The following is a 13,106-nucleotide window of genomic DNA, read 5'->3' as shown; positions in this document are numbered from 1 at the left end:
AACCTTTAACCACTTTACTCCATCATATTCCGTTTACCCAAGTCCTCAAGTATACAACTAACATGTCTAACTTGTAATTTCCTTTCCATTGCTACACATAGCAGATACCGAGCTCCCAACAAAGAGATCGATAGATAGGAAGAGAACTGGTGACTGTTGGCCACCAGCCAACAGCTCCTTTACCCACGGTCGATTACCTGTTGTGCCTCGTTACTACCTCACCTATTTCTTTCACGGTTACCAATAAGCATACATACGCACTTACCAATAAGAGTGACCCGACAAGTCACAATAACATCATGTATCCCGTTCACTCGCATGTGGTTATACACCCTAACCACCTCATAAAATGTTTATGTCCACCCATGTCATCATCTTACGCATTAATACCTATCACGCATTTATAATTCCTTTTATATTAACAATTTCATCACACCACCACAAAAATCAATGTTCTACTCCACGCCGGAACCACACCGAATGAGCACCATGAGCCACAGCTCCACACACACAATTTCCTCAGGCAAGTATCCCATGCCCTAGCTCGCTCTAGGCACACCTCGCGAATGTGTGCCACATATCCATTCAAAACTGTATTCTAATCCATTATAGACTCTTACTCACCTAACTCATACGCATAGGTCATTTCCATCCCTTTTGATACGATTATAGCGCAACACAAATATTACATCTAGGGCTCACACCTCATCGATTCCCATACACATACTAAGATAACCACACATACTCGAGGAGAGTTTACACAAAATTTCTGTTTCTTTAATTTACCCATACCCTATATAACAGCGATTACATCCACACCAACACTACAAAAAATCAGCGTTTTAGTGACAGAAAATTTCGTCGCTAAAAAGAGCGTCGTTGAAATTTAGCGACGGACATTTTTTAGTGACGGAATCAGCGATGGGGGTTGTATCCGTCGCTGATTAGCGACGGAACCCCATCGCTAAATTTGAATTATTTTATTTAATTTTTTTTATTTTTTAGCGACGGGGTTGATCCCATCACTAAATTTTAATTTTTTTATTTTTCAGCGACGGGTGTGAGCTTGTCGCTAAATTTAATTTTTTTTATTTTTTAGCCACGGGTGTGAGCCCGTTGCTAAATATAAGTTTTTTTTATTTAATTTTTTTATTTTTTAGCGACGGGGTTGACCCGTCGCTAATCCGTTGCTAAATTCTACCCCAAATTTCAAAATTCAACGCGCGTTAGGCCCCGTAACCTCCCTATGTGCTCCACATGGCTGCGCTTCTGTAACGGCCCGCCTCCCGGAGCCCCCGTGCACCAAGAGGATTCGTGAGAGGGTTATTACTAAAATAATATCGAACAATACACAACTACAACTCATGTAAAATCCTTATTAAAATCATATTCTTTTTATCATTTCATATCTCATAATCATTTTTACAAAATCATTCATCATTTGAGCCCATCTTGGCTTACATAACATACGACAATCTAAAAAAAAAACGTAAACATTAACCTTAACAAAAGTACGATGACACCCAGGATCTAGTTTCGGGAGAGCTCTGCACTTGCTATCATGACACGACGGTCTGGACCCAAACCCCGTTGAACGTACCTACTATCTCGGGCGATTCTTACCTGGAATAATGGAAAGCAAATATGAGTCGCGAGACTCAGCAAGCTCTAGAAAGAAAGGCCGAGCGCTTAGGATATGACTCTTCCCATGACACCCCATGTAATTCATGTCAATGCAACCACACAATGTCATGATCCATACATGCCTTACTTTTACATGCATAACATAAAGTTAACTGCACATAAGCAACCAGGGGCCCACATAAGTCACACATTGGCATCCAGGTCCCGCATACAAACCTGTTGCAGCCTAAGATAGGTTACCATATCATCATTCTCTTAGACCAGCCTTTTTCTGACATGGTCGACTTTTCCTGACATTTAACATTTGTCTTTTCCTGATACTCGTTACATGCACTTCTTGATACCCATCATACTTTCATGTGTTCTTCATGTCATACATCACATAATCATATACTTCTACGATCTTGGTCTTCCCTCGGGCCAACCCCGAGCTAATATCTAAGCCGAGTTGAAGCTCACATGAGTCGATACTCCCGACACCTGGCACGATACTCCCGTCCAGAATAACAGTAACAATAAAACCATGCAATGCAACACATAGGAAATGTAATGGCCTTTGTAGCATAAACGTGATGACAAGGCCCCGATAAACCAAGCATCAGGCCCTGCTACACCTCACATAGGAATACACACATGCAGCATGCTCTAAATGCATATGCTCACCTAGGATACACAAATTGGCTCTTAGACCAACCGGGTCATGCAAATGCTCATACATCCCATCACACACAAAGCATGTCCCCACGTGAATGCAACCCAGCCCCTTGTAGCACACACATCATGAAATGCACAAACCAAGGCGGGAATCTGGAGTACCAGCTCTTCTGGCCGTCTAGCGCTTATCGTAACAACCGATGACTGACGCCCATACATCCAGCCATCAACTGCCACGACTCACAGTCGACAGTCAGGGACTTTGTACCCATACCCTTAGACACACTTACTGACACTATTAACTTTATATCTTCCCAGCTTAACTTTACATAACATTTCTCCATAACTCATAACCCTTCATATACATAACCGCATAATATTGTAATACCATTCTCATTACTTTTCATTCACATAAAGCCATCTCAACATACGTAATAAATTATTAATAAAACCCCATTAAACCATAAACAACTTTTCTAAGAACCTAGTTCAACGGGTACGGCATCATTCCCAAGGAAAGCGAAGCGATACGAAGCTTTGTGACGGTTGAAATGAAAGACACCATGACGTCATTGCTTAGCTCATTCCATTAACAATAAACTCATTAATAAAATAAAAGTCATTAAGTGGTTACCACACGGATTATTGTTATTGATGCGTGGAACCGAGTTAAGGTGAGAGAGGGTTTAGAGTATAAGAAACATCAAAGACTTTCACGGAAAATAAATAATGCGAGGAGAAGATTAGGAGCTTGCCTGAAACTAGTTATTTTCGGTCTCTTTTGTGCTCCCGTTGCGAAATAAAACGTTTTGCTGCGTTTAATAGAATTGCAGCTTAAATTAATTAAATCTAACCATATAAAATCCATGATTTCAACATATAACACTTATATTAATTTTATCCACTTATCTGAGTATTTTAAACACTGATTAATCTTCAAAATCCCTTAATTTTTCTCACTTTTCCTTCCATTTTTAGCCGTCGTGCGCCCGCTGCTCTTCTTCATCAATTTCTCTCCCTCTTTTCCTCTCTATTTTGCCTGCAAAATGGCCCCAAAGCGTTCTCGTTTAAGGCCTTTAATGGCCCCCATGCTTGCTGCCCAAGCCTCCCCTGATATATATCAACGTGATTTTTAAGCCACAAATTGAAATGACCAAGGATGGGCCACGCCATGCATACACACACACACACACACATATATATATATATATATTAAGTAATTAATTTAATTTACTTTTTTATTATCATTATTATTTCTATTATTATTGTTATTATATTTTATTTTATTATTTTCATAAATACTTCCAATTAATTTAATTAATCACCTTAAATTCCTATTTCTTCAAAATATCATAAATAAATATTTTCTTAAAAATCTTCAAATATTTTAAAATATCATCAAACACCCAAATTAATTATTTTTACTTGTCTCCAAAGTTTTTGGATGCTACAGCTTCTGCTAGCCACGTTGGGATATTACTCAACTATTATTCTCAAGCTTTCTACCGGATTCGAACCCCTAACCTCTCATAATCAAAGTTTTGCGCACGAGCCAACCGATTTAGAAGTCTTCTTGTTTATTATTATACATAAAATATATTTATAGTATTCTCTTCCAAATATTTCAGAATTATATTTATACACCAAAATTCAAACTTATTTAATAATATTAATTTTAATATTAATGTTAGTAAAGGGAAATGAATATTAATTTTAATTTCATTTCATTATTAATTCAAATAAAAATTTATTAATTATTATATTAGTAGTCAAAAATTATGTTTTTATTTTAATTTTAATTTGTAATATATTTAAAAATTATTAATTTAATTTTTACTAATATTAATGTTAGTAAAAATTATTATGATATGTTTAAATGTAAAATTTTTAATTTTTACTTTATTTTTTTTATTATTTTAGCAACGGGGTGACTCGTCGCTATATTTTGATTTTTGATTTTTGATTTTTTAGCGACGGGGCTTTGCCCGTGGCTAAATTTTAATTTTTTTTTATCATTTTATTATTTTATATTTTTTAGCGACCGGGTTGAGCCCGTCGCTAAATTTTAATTAATTAATTAATTATTTTTATTTTTTAACGACGAGATTGGCCTTGTCACTAAATTTTAATTAATTAATTAGTTTTTTTAATTTTTTAGCTACGAGTTGACCCATCACTAAAATTTAAATAATTAATTAATATTTTTATTTTGTAGCGACGGAGTATTGCTCATCACTAAATTTTATTTATTTATTTTTTATTGTTTAGTGACGAGATTGGTCTCGTCGCTAAATTTTAATTAATTAATTTATTCTTTAAATTTTTTAGCGACGGGGCTTTGCCCGTCGCTAAATTTAAATTATTTATTTATTTATTTTTTATTTTTTAGTGATAGAATTGACCCTTCGCTAATTTTTAATTAATTAATTTTTTATTTTTTATTTTTTTGAGACGAAGTTTTCTCCGTCACTAAATTTTAATTAATTAATTTTTTTTTTTTACCGACGGTGTTGAGCCCGTCGCAAAATTTTAATTAATTAATTAATTATTTTTATTTTTTAGCGACGGGATTTTACCCATTACTAAATTTTATTTATTTATTTTATTTATTTTTTAGTGATTGGATTGGCCTATCACTAAATTTTAATTAATTTTTTTTTAATTTTTTAGCGATGGGGCTTTGCCTGTCACTAAATTTTAATTTTTTTTATTTTTTTTTATTTTTTAGCTACGGGATTGGCCTCATCGCTAAATTTTAATTAATTTTTTTAATTTTTTAGCTACAGGTTGACTCCATTGCTAAATTTTAATTAATTAATTAATTTTTTTTATTTTGTAGCTACGGAGTTTTACCCATCACTAAATTTTATTTATTTTATTTATTTATTTTTTATTTTTTAGTGATGAGATTGGTCATGTCGATAAATTTTAATTAATTAATTTATTTTTTAAATTTTTTAGTGACAGGGCTTTGCCCGTCGCTAAATTTAAATTTTTTATTTATTTATTTTTTATTAAAAAAGCGACTGGATTGGCCCTTCGCTAAATTTTAATTAATTAATTTTTTATTTTTTATTTTTTTGCGACGAGGTTTTGTCTGTCGCTAAATTTTATTTATTTTATTTTTTAGCGACGGGATTGGCTTAGTTGCTAAATTTTAATTTTTTTTATTTAATTTTTTTTATTTTTTAACGACGGGTCGAGCCCGTCGCTAAATTTTAATTTTTTATTTAATTATTTTATTTTTAACAACGGAATTTTCGTCGCTAATTCCGTCGTTAAATTTAAAAAATATTTTAAAAAATTAGCGACAGAAATTCCGTCGTTAAAATACATTTTTCTTGTAGTGCAAAAGAAAATACATACGTAAACCCTATTTAAAGTCAACCTTCTATCTCTTCTTCTTGCTAACCCAGGCATGATTTCGCTAGGTGATGCTCATCGCGTCCCCTTCAACTCGAGATATAGCCTCATCTGTCAGACTTACCAATCTTTCGCTACTCCCAACACTAAAGCTGGGTCCCATGGATTCATCTCTCAAGCGAGCAGGACTTTGCACCACAGCCTCCATTGGACATCCCGCAAAAGATATTCGTTATCTTCTGGAATCAGTCGGCTCCCAAATCTCTGCTTGTCGCTCTACAGGACTGGCAAATTGGTCGTAGTGGACCCGAAGAGCCCTATCCTCCATCAAAATCCGAGTGAGTTGCCTCCATCTCTCATTCATATACTTTCTCACGAAAAGCACTTGTTTTTTGGAGTACCATCGTAGGTGCTCATGCGTGGTCAATAGGAACACTTGGTCCATGTGCCACAAGAAACTCATCACATGTTCCCCATCACGCTGCTTACCACCTAAGGTGGAGAGTAGTTCGCGCTCCCAACGATTTCAAACTAAGTCTAATGCCACCTAATTCGGGTTTAACACCCTAGAACTCAGTTCTCCTAGATCCATACCAAATAGCAAGAGACCCTGTGATCTACACAAAATCAAGTATCAAGCCAAGTACTAAATTTCTCACCTCTCAACCTAAAATCGGCCCAAAAGCATATGGCTCCTTACTAGGGTATCCCAACACAAATCTATACCATGCTACATACTCACTGTTGGGGACACTTCACTTTACTCCCTTCCTTTTCTCAACTTAGGGATAAGGTCTCTTATTTAGACTCATATCCGGCCGCTAAAGGCAAACCTAGACACCTCTCTAACTCTACCCGACAACCTTGGTGTACAAGAGATCGTCCCTCAAAATTAACTCAAACTACGCTCTGATACCAATAATATAAACACCCCCGCCCGGATATCCCAACCACCCAGACTACCCTAACAGGAGCGCCTATGGAAGGAGAAAGAATGAAACACAAGACAAAAATCACCCTGGCATGCATACACAAAAATAAGAACAGCGGAAACAAAGCTAAACACATGCATGCACTACGGGGACTCCGTTAGCATAGCGGTGGCAAGATAAGTAAATAAATACAGACTCCTGTACCAACATACATGAGACACGAGAAATGACCTAGCACAGTCAAAACTAATAGAGTAAATCCTACACAAACATCAGAGTTGACGGGGACTGACGAAACTGCCAGTACACCATACCAACTCTGCTGCTAAACGCTGGCTCCCTTACCCGGACCCATGCTGCCACTACCTGAAATGATGAAAAGTAAAGTAAGTCGAGAGACTCAGCAAACATAAGGAAATAAAGGCAGTAGACTGAACACATCCACTAAGCTCACCCTAGATCACCAACCCCCAAGCACACACAAACTATGAGACGCACAACACAGTATAAAAGTATAAATAAAAGCACGTATCAATCATTGGGGACCACACAAGACACATGACACCCAAGTCCCATACCAACATGTCGCTGCCCCGAAAGACAACAAATATCACCAACAAACTTGTGCCCACCATCCCGGGTCGGTGCTCCCGTCACCCGAATGCTCGCGTTGATCCTCCCGACACCAGAGCCATAGGCTCTTTCGGAACGATCCTCCCGTCTGAGATCTGTGAACTGACAGTAACCATGCAATACACATAAAAATGCAATGGTGTAATGAGCATCAACGTGATACACTAGCGCCCATACATCCAGGCATTAGGTCATGCCTCGCCCACATAGTAAACCACACGCGATGCATATGCTCGTGTCGAATGCAATCTAAGCATTCTAGAATGTCCATGTTCAAGCGTACTCAGTAAATGAATATCCCCACATGCAACCCGTGCCCATGTGCATATCAAACCATGAAAGATGATACAACATATCGAATCATACAATAAATCATATAATGGCAGAGTTAATCAACAGTGTCTGGCACTAGTCAACAGTTAGTAACTAGGAGTGTCTGCCCGACAATCTACTTCAGGGTCATACAATAGTCTACCCCAACGTCACCAAACAGTCGATCCTTGCCGCACTGCTCGATAGCTCTAACTGAACCATAAATAAACTCGAGAAAACAATAGACAAACCTGCACATTTATAAACCTAGACCCCAAGCTAGGTTCGACATCATTCCGAAAGGAATGGGGGTAGTACAAACCCCCGTAGGCACTCAACAAATAAAATTCTAGAAGTCTCGGATTTAATATAAATTATATCAAATGAACAATACTCAATAAATAATGCTAGACGTCGAATTAATGTAAGGGAGGGGATAAAATATGAGAAACCACGGAGTCTCTCACGAGAATTAAAGAACATAGGGAGAGGGTTAGGAGCTTGCCTTTTAATAGCAGATTCTCATATCCTTGTTATGCCGCTGCACAAATTAATAACTCTTACTAATTACACGAAACTTCAATACAAGACCTATGCACGTATCTCCGATAATCTAGCTAAATCGGTACAAAATCGAGGCCATTATAGGTATAAGAGGTCACTAAAAATTAGAAAGTGAATAAGGCTTACCTTATTTCACAGGTTTTTGGCCCTAAATGCCCACATACTGCAAAATAATAATAATACTAAAATAAGATGTAATCCTTAAAAAATGTTTAATACAAGCTAATTAACCTACCTCGCCCTTCAGATCTTCAATTGCACAGAATAAAATTAATTTTTTGAATTTTCTTCTTCTTTTCTCCCTTTTTCGCCACTGCTTCAAGCCCGCTTCTTCTCCAATTTTGCTATCTGTTTTTCCTCTAATTGAGCTTCAATTGAAGCTTAAATTAGTAGAGAAATTCAGTCAAAAAGCATGGCCAATTTGGCCTTAAAAATCGTGCAAACAGAGAAGGAGTAGAGGCTACCGCGCGTACTCACCAGCTCGCGCCACATGGGTGAGCAATTGGCCTGCCCTGGCGCCCCGAAACAACACCGTTTTGGGCCCCTTCTGCTACCAAAAAATTTCCTTCTCTCCTCAGCATGCAAGCCTCCTTGCGAATTCGAACCCGTATCTCTCAACCAAGCCTCCCTCGCACGTGACCACCAAGCTAGCCACCATCCTCAACCATATATGCGCACTAAACTAATTTTAAAGTGACTTACAGTAGTTCCTAGAAATTACATTTTAACCTACAATTTTCAAAAATTATCACAAATGCCCAACTTTTATAATTTCCCTTATACCCTAACTCTTTCCAAATAATACCTTCCCACCCAAAAATAAAATAATTTAATATTTTTCTTTAAATTAACCTGCTAAATAATTATTTCCTCCCACCCTTAAATAATTTACATTTTCTATTTCTTCAAAATCACATGAATAAATAGTTTCTCTTCAATTCATATATATTCAATGATGATCCCAGAGACTGGCTTAATAATTATTATTTATTTTTAATTTTGGGGTGTTACATATATATTTTTTTATTTTTTGATATTTAGTTGACGGAAGCTTTTTATATGTATATATTTAGGCCGTTTGGCCCCTCAACTTCATTTATATACATATACATTCATGATCTATTACATACATATGTATATGTTTATATATACATATAACTAATCTTAAAAAAAATATTTTACAATGTAAATAAACACCAAAAAATTAGATAAAAATAATTTTATAAAAAAATTTACATTAAAAAATATTTTAAACGGAGTCAAAATAAACGAAGCCATAATGTCAGACTAGACTATATTATAAATCTATCTAAAAAAAAAATTAAATTACTTTTCGAGAAGATGATCATATATATATACATATGTATGTTTAAAAAGAAAATGATCTACCTATTGTATTATTTTGATAAGTTCATAATTATTTATTTGAATTCATGAGAGTATTTGTTATAAATGTAAACAAATAGTTTGAGAAAATTATTAAAATTTATTTTAAAATTAAATTATTTATTTTTAAAAAATAATTAATTTTATCATATTACATATTTTCATCGACAATATAAAATAAATAATGTGCTCTCTTATTCAATCTAGATTCTAAAGGCTAACTCTCAAAATCTAACAAATTCTAATCTTGAAGAACCCAACTTTTATTGACACGATTTAAGATTGAAAACTCTATAGATAACATTGAAAATCTCAACTCATGCTACGAACCCAAAATATCTGAGCTTGAAACATTAGAGATTTAACATTGAATATTCTAATCCAACACCATTTCTATTTAATCCAATGGTATGCCGCCAATTCGAGATAACATAGCCCATCTAGTTCAATGATTTTTGTGCTATAATTGAAAGTGGGGAATCTTAAGAGTTAACTTTAATATCTCATCTCACTTTGTCTATATAAAAAATAAAATTCTCATAGTTAGTTAAATCAATAGGTTTATAGTAATTATTATATATTTATTCTTTGTTTATTCTAGTAATTTGAGCATTAGAAATTATACTAAAAAAACTAAATTTGCCTTTATTTTTAAGTGTTTGCATGGAGATAGACCATGAAAGTCGATCAAATAACCACCATCAATATTTAAATAATTTTGTTGAGAATAACTAGACCAATCCATAAGATCAAGATGCCACATTTTGTTCAAATTTCTATGGGAAAAAAATTCCTAATTCCAAAAGCTAAATAATAAATGTAATCAAAATGTGCCCAACATTTCAATGTTAAAAATTAAAAATAAATTTTAAGTTTGGGATATTGTGAGGTTATGTGTTTGTAGACGGCTCGTTGAATTACGTTTGGAAATTTAGAATAGTACAAGGTTATAGATTCGATTTTGTTCTCCATGGGGAACTATATAATCATTTGTGTCCATACTAGGAGTCAAATCATGGATTTAGACTCACATTAAATGTGTCTATTATCCATGTTGAGATGTAGATGAACCGTGAATTTTAGAGAGTGTTGGTACTTCGGGCTTAAGGGTGTCTGGGTACTAATGACTCTTTGAGATTAGCTTGTTATAAAAAAAAATAAAAAAAAAGCAAGTAGGGGTTAATTGTTAGCTCTTTGTGGGGGCATGTTTAGTTTGGACCAATTGGATTACATTTGGTTCAATCCCATCATTTTCTTTTGGGCCCAAGTGAGTTACAAACTTTCAAGCCCAACTTTTTTGCAGGCCCAGTACTTGCTAACTCATGTTCCCAAGAATATTTCCGTAAACTGGGCCTATCTGGCTCGGGTTGGACTCAAATGGCTCATGGGCTTTGATCTCTAATCTGGTTTCTGATGGGCTGAGAGCCTGAAAAAGCATTCTTACCTTTCAACTTAATCAACTCATATGCTATGTTTGGCAACACCATTTGTACAAATAAAATTAAAAAAATAAAACATAATATTCTTTCATAAGAAATTCTCTTAATTCTAGCTCCAAACATAAACTCACCTTTGGGTTAGAGTACGATCATTAAAAATACTTTTATCGTAAGACTTCTTTCCCCCAATGCTTTTTATTTTCGATTATGGACGGACAGGACCACCTTCGGGCACCAGTGGTCTAGTGGTAGAATAGTACCCTGCCACGGTACAGACCCGGGTTCGATTCCCGGCTGGTGCATTACTTTTTGGGCAATTTGTGTTTTCTTCACCACTGATATTGGTTTAGTTTTCAAAAGCACCATTTAGGGGTCCTTTTATTCAGTAAATTAAGGAGAGTAATTGTACATTATCAAGTTAGATTCCAAGTAAAATAATAGGTTGAAACCTTTTATCATTTGATGAATAATGCAGCTGACATGTTCTTCACGATAAGGGCAGCCTACCAGTACTACACTTTGATATTTAAATACACTTGAAAAGAAACGCTACCTATCTAAGTGTTCATATTTTAATGATTATTGACTATTTAATTCAAAATTAACTGATTAATATGTATATCAATCAATAAAGGCATCTTTAATACAAACAACTCAAGATTGATAAAATATCATTTTTTTTTATTAATTTTATATCTCCTGACTTATGATCTCTTACTGAAACCATAGATTAAAAAGCCAGGAATCAATCTTTTTTGTCTTCTTCTTCTTCTTTTTGTTACTTGTGCGAAAATAAATCGCCCAATAACTAGGTAATATATATATATATATATGAGTTCTAATTAACGGGTGGTCTACATATCATTAATTAGTGAAAGCCTAGTGGGTTGAAGCTAGATTTGGGTTCTCATTGGTGTCTCAATCCCAGAGAGATAGCCAGCTTGCCAGGTAGCTAATCAATTGATTAGTATTCAAGACTGCAGAAAGTGGTCGCTAGTGAGCTTTGCTTACACATGGAAAGGGAAGGCAAATGGAACAAAAGCAAGGGCCATTTGTTTAATGGGTCTTAAAGAAAAGCTTATAATAATAGAGAGATGGCACGTAATTATTGAACCAAGGAGGCCCCATCAGTGTGGCTTACTTTACTATTGGAATGTTGTAAGCAAGTTGCTAATTAAAATATATTACTAGGGTTTCATTGACACAGACACGTGAATCCATGTGAAGAGGGTCCTTCTTGTTGCTTATACGTTTGCAATATATACTTTGGTTAATGCTCCTACAACACCATGCATGTATCTAACTTAATATTGATCATATAGGATTGAGCAACTTTTGATCCATTGGCTTTAACTAATTAAGCACTAATGACAGTGCTTCCTTTTGGAGGTCAAACAATGGAGCATCTACTACTCTTTTTCCACACAAAATGTTGCAATTCATCATCTCATTATTTATGAATAGAGGAGGAGTGTTATAGGTATAGCCGTATAGGTGTATATAGGTATAGGAAAGTTATATTTACTTACAAAAAATGTGTATATAATCTAACTATTAATCCTACTAATTAAGGTTATATATAAACTACCCCATCCTAGGTTTTAATTATATGATCCTACTTGGGTGAGATTATTTTAAACTTGGTTCGTTTTATCCCATATACAAGCTCTTCTAATCATTGATTGACAATACCAATAATAACCTATGAAATGGTATAGCCAAGTTAATTAGTATAATTATATGTCTAGAGTGTGTGTTCTCTGTAGTCAAATAATAAATAAACTAACTATTGTGTGTTATATATAGAATAGTGATGAGAATGATTTATAGTTTTATTTATGCAAAAACTATGTCTGTAAATTATCTTTTATTGTGTGACATGGGATGCAAATCTTGAGGCAGAATTACAATTTTTTCCCCCTAATTTTCATGTAATTGATGTACTTTTAGAATTTATTTTCTGTAAGTATTTCATTTAAAAAAATTTATAAAGTATCAACAACTTACGTTAGGACATATTCAAAATATGTCTCAACGTATCCGTAATAATAATTTAAAGTGTAAAAGCATACTTGTATTAGTTGTCAATACAAATAGGGATAAAATTAGCGGTCGTTTTACGTAAAAGTTGACATTTATGATGCTTACCCTCATTTACTAAACAATTCAAAACAAAAGA

The 13,106-nt window shown here is 34.6% G+C and overlaps 1 non-coding gene across 1 annotated transcript; it reads left to right on the top strand.

Moving 5' to 3' along the window:
• Positions 1-11,158: 11,158 nt before the first annotated feature.
• On the top strand, positions 11,159-11,229 carry TRNAG-GCC (transfer RNA glycine (anticodon GCC)). The gene has a single exon. It is a non-coding gene; the product is annotated as a tRNA-Gly (tRNA).
• The last annotated feature ends 1,877 nt before the right edge of the window (positions 11,230-13,106 follow it).

The sequence above is a fragment of the Diospyros lotus genome, chromosome 4, assembly GCF_014633365.1.
Source record: "Diospyros lotus cultivar Yz01 chromosome 4, ASM1463336v1, whole genome shotgun sequence".
NCBI lineage: Eukaryota > Viridiplantae > Streptophyta > Magnoliopsida > Ericales > Ebenaceae > Diospyros > Diospyros lotus.
The sequence above is the reverse complement of the archived record's forward strand: the minus strand, read 5'-3'. Positions and strand labels throughout refer to the sequence as shown.